The 16,643-nt window shown below is 46.9% G+C and overlaps 1 protein-coding gene across 4 annotated transcripts in view; it reads right to left on the bottom strand.

The window, feature by feature from the left end:
- LOC141258878 (protein eva-1 homolog C-like) overlaps positions 1-16,643 on the bottom strand; it is a 723,187-nt gene that overhangs the window by 412,928 nt on the left and 293,616 nt on the right. The window lies entirely within an intron of this gene.

The raw sequence follows: 16,643 nt of genomic DNA, 5'->3' as shown, positions 1-16,643 counted from the left end.
GACGCACTGCTGATTTTTTTTTCAAACGTCGCCAACCTTGATTTGGGATCTGAAGTGGAAACCATTTAGGTCTCATGAGGTAATGTGGGGAGCACAAAATCTTGCATGACTCTTATTAACTTGTATTGGCTTATGAACTGAAAGCTAACAGCTAGTCCCAAGTACAAATATTATGGTATCTTACCAAGAGTGTAAATCTGCACTTTTCCTTTAGGTTTTTAAAGCCCATGGATGAGAGATGTGGACAGGCTTGGTATGTGCTGGGCCTGCACAGAAACAATTGGACATGAAACAAGTAATGTGAATGTCCTTTCCCCTTTGTTAAATAAAAATTTCCTATAAAGCTGCTAATATGTCAATGATAATCAGTGTAGATTCTCAGCCCAAACCAAAAGTTCTCAACCCTTAAGCATCATTTAATTTCTGGGATCAGAACCCACGATAAGGGGGTTGGGTTTTTGGGTGAACTTTATTAGACTACTCCTCAATTACATATCCATTTGTTTTACTTAATGGCTTTAGGGTCTTCTTGCTATATCACCATACAATGATCATTCCCTTTTCTAGTAACACTATATTGGGCAGAGATTTTGATTAGACTTTATTAAAATTATAATTTAAATTTTTCAATATATTTACTTTTAATTCCCTTGTATAACCAATTAAATGTATTTTAATTATTCCTCTGGGGTAATATTAGTTCGCTGATTTAAGCAGCAGAATCATCTATTTCTAGGCAGCAATGGAGCCGGTTATCCGAGCCCAGGCACTCAAGCACATAACAGATAAAGATGGGCCAAGGGACAACACACCCCTCTGGTATTTTGCTACAATGCATCAGTCTGGGGTCCAGGTTGCTCCATTAATAGACAATTACATGGGCACTGAGTAAGCAACATTTGTATCAAAGGCAATTTTTACGTCGAAGGTGGTCCTATTTGTGTTGACATTTTGCATTGGAGCCATTTTGGGATGGAAACCGTTCGGGTCACAATCTACACTTTCAGGGTAAGTGAGGTTTTTGGAAGCTTAAATCACATAATCATTCTTGCTTTGGTCATTATGGAGATTGTGAAACCAATTCTCTTTGCAAACGTTTTAGGCAGATATGGGAAAATAGAAGCCAATTATCCCACATTTCCCGATTTTGTACATTTTTTAAAGTAAGAATGCTCAGGTGCGTTACTTTACAATAAAAAAAAAGTTTTTCTAGGTAAAGTGCAGTCATACCAGATTTGGGTTTAGATTTATTTTGTTCACTTTGATGATTTTTGAAGCCAAAGTAAAACTAGAGGTCATACCAAATATAGTAAAGGACTAAGAGCCACAAACAGTCAGTACTTGGTCCTTAGAGTTTATTTTTTAAAATATTGTTAAATAATGTACTGAAATAGACAGACACTTCTATAGACTGTATTGAGAGTCTAGCTCTGAATATGGATGAGGAACCCTGTGCAGATGTCTCCAGCTCCCTGGAAGCCAAACATTTACATCCAGAGGCGATGGGAAACACCTTATTGTACTAATAAGCCTCACAATAACCAGTGATCACATAGGTGCATCACTAAGGGGCTAATGTGATAATGGCTACAAGTGAAGCCCCTCTGAGAACATCCACATGTAATTTCAGAAGCTGTAGATCTATGGTGGTCTGGACAGGTGATCTGTTCTGGGTTAAAGTAGTCTGGCACAGAGATCACTGATCAGAGACGGCTCCTAATCGTTGTGTCATCTGTAATAGAGACTAGGACAAATACTGTAAAGCCCCCATGCATATTAGATAATGGTCAACTGAACAATCCAAGATCAATATAAGAGATAGGAGGCAGATCAGATGGACACAAATATTAATATATCAGCCCTATTTTTTTTTCTCTTGGATTGTTATTTACATTGGTTTTTATCCTCCTCTCAAATACTTGCTCTTAGCCAAGGCTGCCCTGAATTAGGTTATTAATGGTCGTTCTGCTGACTAAATGCACTTTGGGAAATCAAGATCCACTGCTGGCAGCTCCTTGATGATGTCCCATGGAGACAAGTCTGGAGACCCTGCAGGCCATGGGAGCACATTTAGGCCACACAGGCTCCCAACAGTACCACGAGCAGCATGTGGCCTGGAATTGTCAGGTTATAACCATTACATTGGTCTTATCTGAAAGTTGATTAAAAAAAAAAATTCAACACACAACACAAAAAATTTGGCGTGTGCATATATGTAGATATACATAGAATAAAAGTGTGGACAGCATGCAAAAAAAAAAAAAGTGATTTATTAGCCCAAAGAGCTATAGCAGATTTCGGCTTTGTGAGCCTTCCTCAAGGCAGCACTTTGATGATACACTGGTGGCATTAGCAGGTTGTGTATTTTATTCATGGACCCATTGATTTGAATTTAGTTTGATCAACGATCCTGTTCAAAAAGAAACAAGCATTCGGTCCATTTTTGAGCACTTAGGCCAATTTATCAAGGCCAGCATAAGCCATGCTGATCCTGATGAGGGAACGTGTTTGAGTCAAACGCTCCTGATTCATTACAAGGTGCAAACCATGTCTAACAAGTGATGATGCCTCTTGAGCGAGATTTGTGGTGAGGTGCAGATAAGGACTGGAGTAAGATTTCTGGCTTAAGGAACCCCACAGCTTGTCATGAATTAGAGGAGCTATGGCATCACATCCCCTGTCCTGCCCCAGCTGCACCCATATTGGCAGAGCTGGGGGATATAGATCTAGAAATATATTAGATCATGTATGTGAAAAATTTTCATTTGAAAGATGTTTGACTAGCAGTATTGTTAAATCTTAACCCCCCCCCAGGAGATCCATTACCTATCCAGCTGATAATGTTTTCCTTAAAAAAGGGGTATTCCCATTTCCAAGATCCTATCCCAATAAGTAGTAGGTGTAATATTAGCAAATACCTCCAATTAGAAAGGTAGCATAGTTCTGATTTGATATTACACACACATGGTCAGATAAGGTCTTTGAGAAGGGAATACCCATTAAAGGCTTATCTACATTAAATGGTTTAGACAGCTGCATGAACAAGGCACATATTACACAGTCTTACATTAAATTAGCAGCAATAGGTCCTCTACCAGAAGGAACAATCCTGGCCACCATGGATGTGGAATCTTTGTATTCTAATATCTCACACAAGAATGGATTAAATGCCTGCAAAATCTTCATAGAAAACACAGGAATTGTTGCTGATTCTGTGGTCAAACTTACAGAATTCATCCTCACCCACAATTACTTTGAATTTGTTAACAGGAAACTGGTACAGCGATGGGAAGTAAAATGGCTCCACAGTATGCAAATCTTTTCATGGCCAAGCTTGAAAGTAACTTTTTGTCCTCATGTCCCATCAGGCTTCTGGCCTCCTATCGCTTCGTTGAGGATATTTTAATCTGGACGGGGTCTGAGCAACAGCTGATGACATTCAATGAACACTTTAATCAATTTCATCCCACCATCAACCTAACACTCAACTACTCCTGTACTGAAATTAAGTTTTTGGAAACCATCATCAAGCTACAGAACAATGAAATAGAGACATCTGTGTACCGGAAACCAAATCGACCGTCCTACATACCTTAAATGGGACAGTTTCCATCCAAAACACAAACTATTGTATACAGCCAAGCCATCAGATACAATCGGATATGTTCCAACCAGATGGATAGAGACAAACACCTTGATGGCCTCAGAAAGACCTTTTTGAAACAGTGCTACCATCCAAGAACAATTGAGAACTAGATTACAAGAGCCACCAGAATATCAAAGGAATCATCTCCTACATTACAAAACCAAACAAGAAAACAACCGGGTGCCTCTAGCAGTCACCTACAATCCAAATCTCGAGGCACAAAGAAGAGCAGCATGGAAACTACAACCCTTACTATAAAAAGATGACCGATTACAATCCATATTTCCAGACCCCCCCAACTTGTGTTTCAGGCAGCCCCCAAATCTAAGCAGCATCATTGTCAGAAGATCCCAGTCATCTCCACCAGCTACAGGTACCTTTCCTTGCAACCAGAAAAAATGTAAAACCTGTCCGTTTATAATGACCGCAGACAAGATAGAGATTCCCAATTCACATAAGGACTATAAAGATCCCAGGTACATTCAGCTGTATCACATCTAATGTAGTGTACTTCATTATATGTACCAAATGTCCAGCTGGGGGTCTTTATGTAGGGGAGACCGGGCAAAAACCTAGAACAAAGGATGAATCATCGCCACACAAAAGAAAAAAAGAATAGATCTGCCTGTAGCCAAGCATTTTTGTTCCCCTGATCACAGCATAAAAGACATGAAATTACTGGTATTAAAAAGGTAACTTCAAATCTCAAAGAGAAAGAAGAATCTCAGAATATAAACTGATGGTGACCTTTAACACTTTCAGAGCAGGAATGAATGTGTCGCATGGATTTATGTCATTCTACATCAACTAAGGAATGTGCTTCTCAGACCTGTGAGGTCATCACAACACTGGACCTAGTCACAGGACAATAAAACCTTCACACTCCTTATATATTAACTGCTAAAATATTTATAGCCAGAATGGTTTAGCTCTTCCATAATAACTCTGCTTTTCATCACCTGTCTTACCTATAGCATTTTCTGTGTGTCTTATTGTGTATAAATGTGACTTCAGATTTTGTGGTATACTATGCCTCATGAAGAGGAGACCTGAGTAGTCTCAAAAGCTTGCAGTTTGTTACCTTTTTAATGGCTAACTGAAAAGATGGTATCAACCACTGAGGACTCTCAAATCTAAATATTAGTCTTAAATTATTCATTTTACCTTTGTTCCATCACACCTGAAAAGAAATCAAACTTAATACACCCATAATATGAGCAGCAATGCTGTGACATTGACATCTTGTAGGCAGCTCAAGTCTGAGTCCCAGGGCAGGTGGGTCAAAGAGAAAAGTAGTGAAACCCTTTTTCAAGCACATGTATTTTCAACCCCCTATTCCTCCCCAGGGTGCAGCCTTTTGCTCATCAGCAAAGAACATCTCCTTAGTATCAAGGCATGTATACTAATGAGCGTCCAGGGGGTGATTACAGCTCATTACCCCATGAGGGTTGTGGTCACTTACATAACATTTGGGATGTGCTGCTGTCAGGTTCTTCTGTTCTTACATCTTTCATAAAGTCAACATTGTATGTGTGGTGCCCCTGCGGGTTCAGTTGCCACAAGAGGTACTGCATCTCACCCAGAGGTGAGGTACCCCATTCAGGTAAGGAGGGAGTACTACTTCAGACATCCAACACTACACCATTCCAGACCAGCAGGAGGGGCAAGATGCACTTATCCACTGCTGAGCCCTGTCCCTGGTTGGAAAGGGGGGGGGGGGGCAATGTAGTGGGTGTGGGTGGAGGAAGTAGGTCAGGGGAGCACCGTCAGGAAGAGTATAAGAGGGGGAACCATCTAGAAGTTGGTCAGTGTGAGGAGACCTTAGTAGGAGGAGCTCTGCTCAGGAGGAGCGCGACAGAAGTCAGGCCTAGCCTGAGAGCCCCAGGAGACAGAGTGAGGATGGGAGAAGAGGTAAGGCTCCAGAGAGAGGGGATCCCAGGGGCACGGTTAGTACAGGAAGCCACCTGTGCACCCAAATCTACACGGACGTGGAGGGATCAGGCCGCAGAGGGGACCGGCCTTTAACTAGTGGATAACAACCAGGTTCAGCTAGATAACCGGAGGCTGCTATATTTGCAAGGTGCAGCAGCCAACCATTACAATTACATTGCTGAAAAGGTGGCCGCATAGGGTCCAGGGGATTGCAAGCAGCCCGACAAGACCTGAGGCTACCCGCTTGGGACACTGATTGTGAGGCGCAGAGCAGGAGAGCAAGAGCCAGCGCAGGAAAAACGACTGGGAAAGGCACATAGAACAGGGTCCCGTTTAAGTACTCCGAGACATGAGAGTTGCTAAACCCCTTCCCTGATGAACACAGGATGACGTGGCAGGTTACACACTGGCCCTGGTAACCTGGAGTCTTGAACAACTGAGTAAACCTTGAAGACTGCACCCCATTGTGTCCTGGAATTATTGCTGCACCATCACCCGCCCTGCATTTCACCTCACCAACAACATCTACCTCATAGCATAACTATATCCTGCCCTGGAGCTAAGCTGTGCCTCTGGAGAACTGAACCAACTCTGCTGGGTCACCATCAGCTCCAGTGGATCTGCACGGCAGCGGCGGCCCCAAATAGCTGCATACCACAGGTGGCGTCAAGAAAATTATCCGAAAAACTTTCTCCTTTTTATTTTGTTCCCTTTAATTGACCGCGCTGGGTCACGGACCGGGTCACTGCCACTGTGACATCCCCAGCACAGACTGGCCCGACTACTGAGCACCCCACGGCCCAGGGGGCACGTCAATCTTGGCATCACGAACAGGATAAACCAACCCCTCATACCGGGTCCTGTGCGCCTATTGACTAGTTAATACTGAATGCGGCACCCGCCCCAGAAGAACGGGCACCATTATGTGTGATAGACAAGAAACCTCCTATCGTGGGATGGGTTCCAGAAAGGCGCCAGAAGAGCCCGCCCATGCACTTGTGGCTATATACCTAGACTTGTCCATCAGTCTAGGGAAGCAGCCCCCAGGTGCGGCCGACAGTAAGCGGCCATGGAACTGCCCCAGAAAGGGGAGAGGAGAAGAAAAACCTTACAGACATGGAGGAGCTACAGGGAGTGAAGACAGAACGCACCTGACAGGCAACATTGACGGAGACAAGAACCAGACTCCCACCCATGGCCTGCAGCCAACTGAATCTTCCCTCAACCTGGAGGGGATCCTCACCAAGCTGTCCCTGGAGGATACTGGTTTCCTCCGCGCCGAGGTACAGGAGCTGGGCCGGCAGATGGAAGAGGCCCAGCAGGCCGCCGTCGCACTATGGAAGGATGAGCTGATGTAGAAGCTGATGATCCGGCAGCAGGCCACACTGTGTCCCACCATCAGCGCCCAAGCCCAGGCTATACTGGACCTGGAGGCAACATGCAGTACCGGAGCGGCCGCAGGAGCAGGTAATAGCATCCCTGCCCCGGGCGCCAACAGCGCTGACACTCCTGGGCCCCCTAGAGGAACCACCTGCCCCCACACCCGAAAGGGTGTATGAACGCACTGATTGGGATTGGTCCGCGAAAATTGAGGGCCAGAGTCTCCCATTGCAACCTGCTCCCGCACCCCCAGTTGCCCACAAGGAGGAAGGAGAGTATAGGTGGGACAACCCAGTGGGTGACCTGATGGTATTCCCCAGGGAGAACCAAACAGAGGCCATACACAGGAGAACCGCCGGCAGGAACTCCTCAAGCTAGAGGCGGAGTGGCGGAAATTGCCGTTGCGCTGGGAGGCGAAGGAGGCCTGCAATATGTAGGCTAAAACCCAGGCCAGCAAAACCAAGCCTGCCACACCCAGAGGGGATCGTGGTCAAATTTGACCTGGAAGCTGGATGGGGCTTCATCAGGGAGCCGCAAATGGCCACAGATCTTTGTCAACCGGCATGACATAGAATCCCACCTGCAACAAGGACATCCCGGGCGGGAACTATACCCTGGCGACATTGTTACCGACACCCGGCATAAGGGAGAGCGTGGATGGTACGCCCTCCATGTGCATAGAGTGATGGAGGAGGACATGTCTCTGCCTTCTGATGACCCGGCTGGGCCACACATTGGTGAAACACTTCCCCGGGGGGGACACCACTATTAAAGCAACAGAACTGTTAAAGTGTATATAGTTAACCGGATCATATTGTGTGTTGAAAAAGTTTGTTTAAGTACCTGGTAAAGGTACAAGGTCACTTAAGTTGTGGACGGTGAACAATAGAGATGAGCATTGTTCGACTCGAACTGTTTGCCAATCTCAAATTCGAGCTGTTTCGGGCGGTGTTCGAGCCGTTCGGCGAACACGAACGATTTGAGAAAAATTCGGCTGTTCGAGGTTATGTTCAATAACTGTTCGTGCACCAAAATCATAACTGGATTTTTTCTCAGTAATGATGAAAATTAATGTTAATACGCAGTTTGAGTGTACAGCGGGGTGGGGGGAGGGGCAGGGGATGGATCTCTGCAGGAACAATGAAGATCTCCATTTTTTTTTCTCTTTCCCGCATTTACAGTGGGGAGGTGCAATCTGTCAGCCTATCAGCAGCGCACACACGGAGCGAAGTGCTTTTTTTCACACAAGCAAGGGCATGTGTCATTGGCAGTGTATGTCACATGTCCTTGCCCTATAAGACCAAGCCATTTTCCCCGTCGCCACCATTTTCTCACTGCTGCAGCTGCGTGTTAGACGGCACCGCTGTTGCTGTGTGCGCTATACCTTGTTAATTTCAAGCCAATTTTCACACAAATCTACAGATAGCTTGGGAGTAGGGAATAGTTGTGATTGCAGTCCTTTTAAGGACTAGGTTACATCAGTTCCTATCAGTTTTTGCCAGGCAGGTCTGTGCAAGTTTTTTTTCACAGCATTTGGCTGAATCTAGCAAAGCTAATCCTTTTTGGCCTATTGCAGAGTGTGTTAGTCAGTGGAGTAGCCTGTGTTGCAAGATATACCACCTGTGTATAGAATACCAATTTTTTTACTGCACCTAGTGAAGTAAAATCTTTTGGGCATAGCATCATTCTATTAGTCCATCTATACTGACCTCCATCAGGTTGCAAATTGAATATAATTTTTTTCTGCATCTAACCCAGCCAATAGTTTTGGCCTAATACCACAGTTTGGCCACTCAGCTCTGCTCGGTTACCATCCATTGTTTTTTTGTGCAAACAACTCCAGAGTTGGGAATTAGTTAACCACCAAAATGAGTGGAAAAAGGCCTGCTGCTGGTGGAAAGGGGAATAGGCGTGTTGGGAAGGGGAAAAAAGGTTGTGTCCGTGGGGTAGGTGTTAAAGCAACAGTAACATCTGCAGAAGAAAGACCATCTTCCAGCCAAACTAAAATGTCTACTTCTTTTAGCGGACAATGTGATAAGATCCCTTTCTTACAGCCACGCCAATCGCTACAAATTCCAGATGAGGCACAAAAACAGCAGGTGCTTCAACGGATATCAAGTGCTCCTTTAAGTGGGCTCTCCTCCACATCAACTTCAACATCACAAATACTCCAGTCCTCAAAGGTGTCACCCAAATCGCACTTGCTTCCTCACAGCTCCCAAATCTCCAGCTGCCCGTCTGAGTATGAGGTAGAACAGATGGTTGAGTCTGCAGAGCTGTTTACTCATACTATAGCCTGGGAATCAGAGGTCGACTCCAGCGCTTCTGTGAATCCAGACGAGGAAATGATCTGCACTGATGCCCAGAATCTTTATGAGTCGGATCCAGGACCAGACGCAGAAGGTTCTGACCATAATGTAGACCCTCATTCCCAAACTGTAACTCCTGTTGGTGGAGACAATGAGGAAGACGATGATGAGACTCAAATACCTGATTGGAGCGACAACTTTAGTTTTTTGTCAGGGCAGGAACAGGTTGGCTCTGAGGACGACAGGTGTGATAACGCACAGGGTGATGATGATGAGGTCGGAGATCCCACTTACTGTCAACCCACAGTCAGCCAAGAGATGAGGTCAGCAGAGGAGGTGGAGGAAGATGCTAGTGACGACGAGGTCAGGTTGCGCCTTCCTGGACAGAGACGTAGTACTGGAAGCACGTCAACAACTGCATCCTCAAACACAACTCTGCCTCTCACCACAAGTCGTGGTGGCTCTTCAGGTCGCATGGGTGCTAAGCCTTGCATAGCCTGGGCATTTTTTCAGATCGATAAAGATGACCCAACTCGTGTTATCTGTAACATTTGTCAGCAAAAGCTAAGTAGAGGCCAAAAAATACATAGTTTGAGTACTTCATGCATGAACCGGCACATGGACATGAAGCATAAGTTGCAGTGGGAAGCTCAGTGTGCTACAATGCGGCCTAGCCGGCCGGGCCAACCACCGTCTGCCATATCTTGTGCATCCGCGGCCTCTTCATCCTCTGTGACTGGGGGGACAGCAGTCACACCTGTTTTGGGGTGCAGACCTGCCACCTCTTTACCCGCAACAGCCAGCGTGATTGGCAGGTCATCATTTTCTTTGGAGGTGGTAACACCAGCTGGTGTTGAGTGCTGTCCGACATCGATAGCACCACCTTTTGATCAAGGCAACCTAACATGTCCGCCTGCATCTTCCTCACAGACCGGCAGTTTGCCGGGGACACCCTTATCAACCCCGTCTAAGCACAATAGCCAGCCCTCGGTCCCTCAGATGTGGACAAGTAAAAGACCATTTCCTCCTAGCCATGAGAAAGCTAAGAGGTTGAATTTCACCATCTGCAAGCTCTTGGCTACAGAAATGCTGCCTTTCCGCCTGGTGGACACAGAGGATTTTCGAGACCTTATGTCCGTCGCAGTGCCCCAGTACCAGATGCCCAGTCGGCACTACTTCTCAAAGAAAGGTGTGCCTGCGCTCCACCAGCATGTCGCACACAACATCACCGCTTCTTTGAGAAACTGTGTGACAGGGTGCATTTCACCACAGACACTTGGACGAGTAGGCATGGACAGGGGCGTTACATGTCGCTGACTGGGCACTGGGTAACTATGGTGACAGCAGGACAAGGGGCTGCTGTCCAAGTCTTGCCGTCCCCACGAGTTGTGCGTCAATCCTCTTTATGTCAAAGTTCCTCCACTGCTTCTGCCTCCTCAACCTCCTCTCGGTCTTCCACCTGCACCCAAAGCCTGTCTGGTCATGCCACAAGCTTTCTAACTGCGCAGAAGGGATCCTGCACACCTCCTTACTATGCTGGCAGTAGGGCTCAACGTCATCAGGCGGTTTTTACATTGAAATGTCTGGGAAATGTGAGTCACACAGCTGAGGAGTTGTGGTCAGCTCTGGAGAACCAATTTCATGAATGGTTGTCTCCACTGGACCTGAAACCAGGGAAGGCCGTGTGCGACAATGCTGCAAACCTGGGTGCGGCCCTTCGCCGGGGCAATGTCACACACGTGCCTTGTATGGCTCACGTGTTGAACCTGGTTGTCCAGCAATTTTTAGCCCACTATCCCAGACTAGATGGCCTTCTGCAGAGGGCACGGTCGCTGTGTGCTCACTTCCGCCGTTCGCATCCCGCAGCTCAGCGACTTACATCTCTACAGAAGTCGTTGGGCCTGCCACTTCACCGGCTAAAATGCGATGTGCCTACCCGGTGGAATTCAACTCTGCACATGTTGCAGCGACTGTGGCAGCACCGACAAGCCCTGGTGCAATACGTTCTGACGTATAGCCTGGGCCAACGAGATCCAGAGGTGGGGCAAATCACGCTGGAGGAGTGGTCTCAGATCAGGGACCTATGCACCCTTCTGCACAGTTTTGAAATGGCGACGAAGATGTTTAGTGCTGACGATGCCATTATCAGCATGACTATTCCGGTGATTTACATGCTGGAGCACATGTTAAACAGAATTCGGAGTCAGGTGGTGGCACAAGAGGAGGTGGAGGAAGTAGAGGAGGAGGAGTTGTATGCGGAAGGGCTAACATCTGCAAGGTCCAGACGGTTGGCAGCACCAAGGCGGCAGGCAAGTGAGGGTTGGGGAGATGGTTTTACCAGGGCTCATGGTAGCAGCCAAACTAGTGAGGAAGGTGCAGGAGCCCAGGAAGAAGTGGAGGATGAACTGATGGAAGACTCATCAGATGAGGGAGACCTTGATCACATTTCTGTTGTGCGAGGTTGGGGGGAGAGGACAGAGGAAGGAAGCATGATTGTTGTTACCTCGCCACCAACACAACAGGGACTTGGTGCTCCTGGATGCGCAACACACATGAGTGCCTTCTTGCTGCACTACCTGCAACATGACCCTCGAATTGTGAGAATTAGAAATTATCCTGACTACTGGGTTGCCACACTGTTAGATCCCCGGTACAAAAGTAAATTTGCAGAAATTATTCCTGCCATAGAAAGGAATGCACGCATGCAGGAGTATCAGCAGAGACTGTTGCAGAATCTTACATGTGCTTTTCCACAAAACACCAGTGGTGCACGTAGTGAATCTCACAGTTCCAACTTGCCAACCGTGGGACCGTCAAGTGTTCAGCACTCAAACCGTAACAGAACCACAGTATCTGCTGGTAACATCAATTTTGCAGAATCATTTCACCACTTTTTTAGCCCATCCTTTGCAAGGCCACAGGAGACAAGAAGTCTGACACATAGTCAACGCCTGGAGACGATGGTACAGGAGTATCTCCAAGTAAACATTGAAGCCACGACTGTCACTGGACCCTTGCTCTTTTTGGGCTTCCAATCTGGATAAATGGCTGGAGCTAGCCACTTACGCCTTGGAGATCTTGTCATGCCCCGCAGCCAGCGTTCTGTCTGAACGTGTGTTCAACGCTGCTGGTGGTGTGCTGGCAGATAAGCGCACGCGGCTCTCCACTGATAATGTAGACAGACTCCCGTTCATAAAGATGAACAAATCATGGATCCGAAACGACTTTTCTACCCCTGTGTCATCCTGGGGAGAGTAAAAGCTTGATGATTGGTTAAAATCACCCTACCAACCATTTTAAGCTTGCAAATTACTAATCATGTTTATCTGTATCTTGGCTGGAAAATAATTTGGGCTTTGTAGCAGTGTGCAGCACTGATTCTATTAGGCCATCTATAATAAGCTCTACCAGATTTAAAATTACTAATCATGTTTATCTTGACTGGAAAATTTGGGCTTTGTAGCAGTGTACAGCACTGATCCTATTAGGCCATCTATACTAAGCTCCACCAGATTTAAAATTAATAATAATTTTTAGCTGCATCTAGCCCGGAAAATAATTTTGGGGCTCCGAGATGCGCAAGACACATAAGTGCCTTCTTGCTGCACTACCTGCAACATGACCCTCATTGTCATGATTACTTCGAATTCTGACTACTGGGTTGCCACACTCTTAGATCCCCCAAACTTTTCGATCAACCTTTTCATTTTAATAAAGACCAAAAAAATGGTCATTTTTGAAATTCTAAGCATTAGCAGGTTGTTAGAAACTGAAATCAAACAGTTTTCAACTCAAAACTTTATTCTAGGTGATGTTACATTTTCACATAGGACCCCTTGTTCGAAAGGAGCTTCTGAACTCTCTCGTCCATTGAATTTGTCAGGTTTTGGATGGTTTCTGCTTCAATTGTTTTGCATGAGGACAGAATACCCTCCCAGAGCTGTTGCTTAGATGTGAACTGCCTCCCGCCATCATAGACACTCCTTTTAATGATGCTCCAAAGGTTCTGAATGGGGTAGAGGTCAGGGGAGCATGGGGGTCACACCATAAGTTTGTCCCCTTTTATGCCCATATCAGCCAGAGATGCAGATGTTTTATGTGCAGCATGAGATGGTGCATTATCATGCAGAAAAATGATCTTGCTGTGAAATACACGGTTCTTCTTCTTGAACCATGGCAGGAAGTGCTGTTTGAGAAAATCCACATACATTATGGAGTTCATCTTTAGCGCCTTCAGGGATCCTAAAGGGGCCGACAATCTCTCTCCCCATGATTCCAGCCCAAAACATTACTCCACCTCCTCCTTGTTGGCGCTGTAGCAGTGTTTGCGTGGGGTGTCCATCAACCAGCCATCCTCCACTCCATCCATCTGGACCATCGAGCGCTGCACGGCACTCATCCGTGAACAAAACCGTTTTGAAATCAGTCTTCATGTAATGTTTGGCCCACTGGAGCAGTTTCTGCTTGTGTGAAGTGGATAGAGGAGGTCGACAGGATAGCGTATGCACAGCTGCAAACCTCTGAAGGACCCTGCATCTTGTTTGGGGGACGTTGGAGGCACCAGCAGCTTCAAAAACTTGTCTGCTGCTATGACCAGGCTTTTTTGCCGCTGCTCTTTTAACCTGATGTAATTGCTTGTAGGAAAAAGTCCTCAATTTGCCCTTATCAGCACGCACACGTGTGTACTGTGAATCAGCTACATTCTTGATTGCCAAGACACTTCATCCTGATCATCGCACAATGTTGATTGTAGTCATGCCTTGACCTAAACACTCCACAATTTGTTGCTTCTCAGCAGCCGACACATCCTTTTTCTTTCCCATTTTGGCAGAAAATGTAGGCTGCTTAATAATGTGAGACAGCCTTCTTAAGTAGTCTTGCCTTTCATTGGACACACCTGCCAAACTAATTAGCACAGGTGTCTGCAATTGCTTACAGTGATATAAAGAGCCCTGACACACATCACCATCAATGAGTTTAACTGACAAACAAATTCTTCCCTTATCACTCCTAAACACTTTTTGCATAATAATTTGGAACACAGTGTACATGTGCTTTTCCACAAAACACCAGTGGTTCACGTAGTGAATCTTACAGTTCTAACTTGCCAACCGTGGTCTGTATGGAATTGTTCAATAAAGGGCCCAAAATTAAGATAACATAGATGGGAGAGGTCTCTATGAATAGGAATTCCTAAGTATTTGATACCCTGTGAGGGCCAGGCAAAGGGAAAGTTGGACTGGATGGAATCCTATATGGATTTGGGGAGGGAGACATCGAGGGCCTCAGACTTCGCTGCATTGATTTTAAAATTTGACCATGTAACAAAGTGATCTATTTCAGCCATAACAGCATGGATGGATATATGTGATTGAGTGATATATACTAGGACATCAGCAAATAGAGAGCACTTGTACTCGGTGCCTCCCACCTCAATCCACCTAATATTGGGGTTATGGCGAATTGATGAGAGCAGGTGCTCCGTCACTAGGATGTATTAGAGAGGGGACAGAGGACATCCCTGCCTTGTCCCATTGGTGATTGTGAAAGGTGATGAAAATGTTCTGATGCACCCCCTGGGCCTTGGGACACCCGGAGCCGGACCCTTTTTGGTGGATGCTGGTGGTTGTAGTCTTCGTGGCGGCGACCCGGTTCCGTGGTTCAGGGTGGTCAAACCAGTGGCGGAACTATTTATGTGGTTTTGATGTTTAAATGTCCGACTACGCCACCCGTGGATTGCGGTCAGAGTGAACCGCCGCTGCAGGGCAGACCGCTGAGGCTGGTGTTGTGGGTGCAGCAGAGCGTAGCATAGCTCCCCACGGGAGGAGTATAGCCTCAGGGCAGTGTATGCGGAGGATGGGGGTGATGGTGCAGGGCAGCAGCAGTAATGACAAGGAGTCAGTGATGCAGTCCAGGGCCTTTACTCATAGTTCTTATTATCCAGACCACGTCTGCAGGTAACGGCTGCCCACGTCGTACTGTGCTCACCAGGTGAGGGGCTCAGACAACTCCCAGATAACTTTGGAGCACTTCACAGGACCCCCTTTGTGTGTTCTTTGTCTGGCCTTTTTTACCAACCCTTCTGTCCGGCTGCCTCGGACCTCCTCTTGGTAAACTTGGCGCCAGTTTCCCTGACCCTATGTGGTGCCTTCCTAGCGGGTGTAGCGAGGGGCTGCGCCACATAAAATGTCACAGCCTCCGGTTTCTAGCTGAGGGTCGTTTCCTGCCTCCACTAGTTTCGGGGACCGGTCTCCCCCTTTGGCCTGACCCCTCCACGCAGGTGGATTCGGGCGTGCGGTGGCGACTCGCCCGTCCGCACCCCTGGGATCCCTTCATTCCTCGTTCCTGGAGCCTTCTCCGCTCCTCTTCCTTCCTTCTCCCTCTTCCAGGCCTGGGCCTCTTTTACTAGGCCCGCCTCCGGAGCAGACCTCATGCAGATCCCCTGCTCCCTGCCACTTCTGCTCAGACTTCTCTGCACTGAACTAAGATGGTGCCCACCTTTTATACTCCCTTCTCAATGCACCCAGGAACTGCTTCCTCCCTGCTCCTGCACTACAGGGTTCCCCTTCCTCAGTGTTCCCTCCCCCCACTCCAGCCAGGGACAGGGACTGTCGTGCCCATCTCAGAGGCATATTGGTCGCCCTGCCCCACGGCAATGTGGTATAATGCATGCAGGTGTCGGGTCCTGATCCACACTCCATCCTTACCTGAGAGTGAGATATCACTCCTCTGGGTGAGGTGCAATACCTCTGTAGCAACCGAGCCCTCAGGGTGCTACAGTTCCATTTATCTTCAGCCTAGGTGACGTATTGTGATACAGGGCCGTGATTTTGGCTATAAAAAGGGTCCCCTAGACCCCTAGCCCAAGCTTTTTAAGAGAATCCTATATGGCGTGCCAGGAGACTATGGAATGCTTTCTCAGCATCCAACGAGAGTATCTACTTACAAATTTTTAACTGCATCTAGCCCAGGAAATACTTTGTGCCTAGTAGCAGTGTCTGCTAGTCAGCGGATTATCCCGGCTGTTAAGCAAGCTACACCACCTGTAGTTTGGACACTTAATTTTTTCAAAGGAAATGCTTCGGGACCACGGGATACTCAGTGAAGAGCATCAGGAGGCACCCCAAGGCATAGGGGCTGGGACTGGCAGTAGGATGCCTTGCGGTGGACAGCTGAGCTTGATCCTTATAAAAGCTTTTTAACGGCAGCAGCTTTAGTGGACGCTACTGGAGCTGGAATTACACGGCTGCTGGCATGAGACTTGCCCTCCAATAGATCCTTGTAAATGGATTTAAAGTGTATTCATTCAAATTAGAGAGACAATTTAAATTAAAAAGCTTAGAGCTGCCTCCACCACAGGGGGGCTCACTCGACCC

Source organism: Phyllobates terribilis, unplaced genomic scaffold (assembly GCF_046119375.1).
Source record: "Phyllobates terribilis strain yellow unplaced genomic scaffold, ASM4611937v1 Scaffold_3__8_contigs__length_932513732, whole genome shotgun sequence".
NCBI lineage: Eukaryota > Metazoa > Chordata > Amphibia > Anura > Dendrobatidae > Phyllobates > Phyllobates terribilis.
Note: the sequence above shows the minus strand (reverse complement) of the source record. Positions and strands in the feature narration are given on the sequence as shown.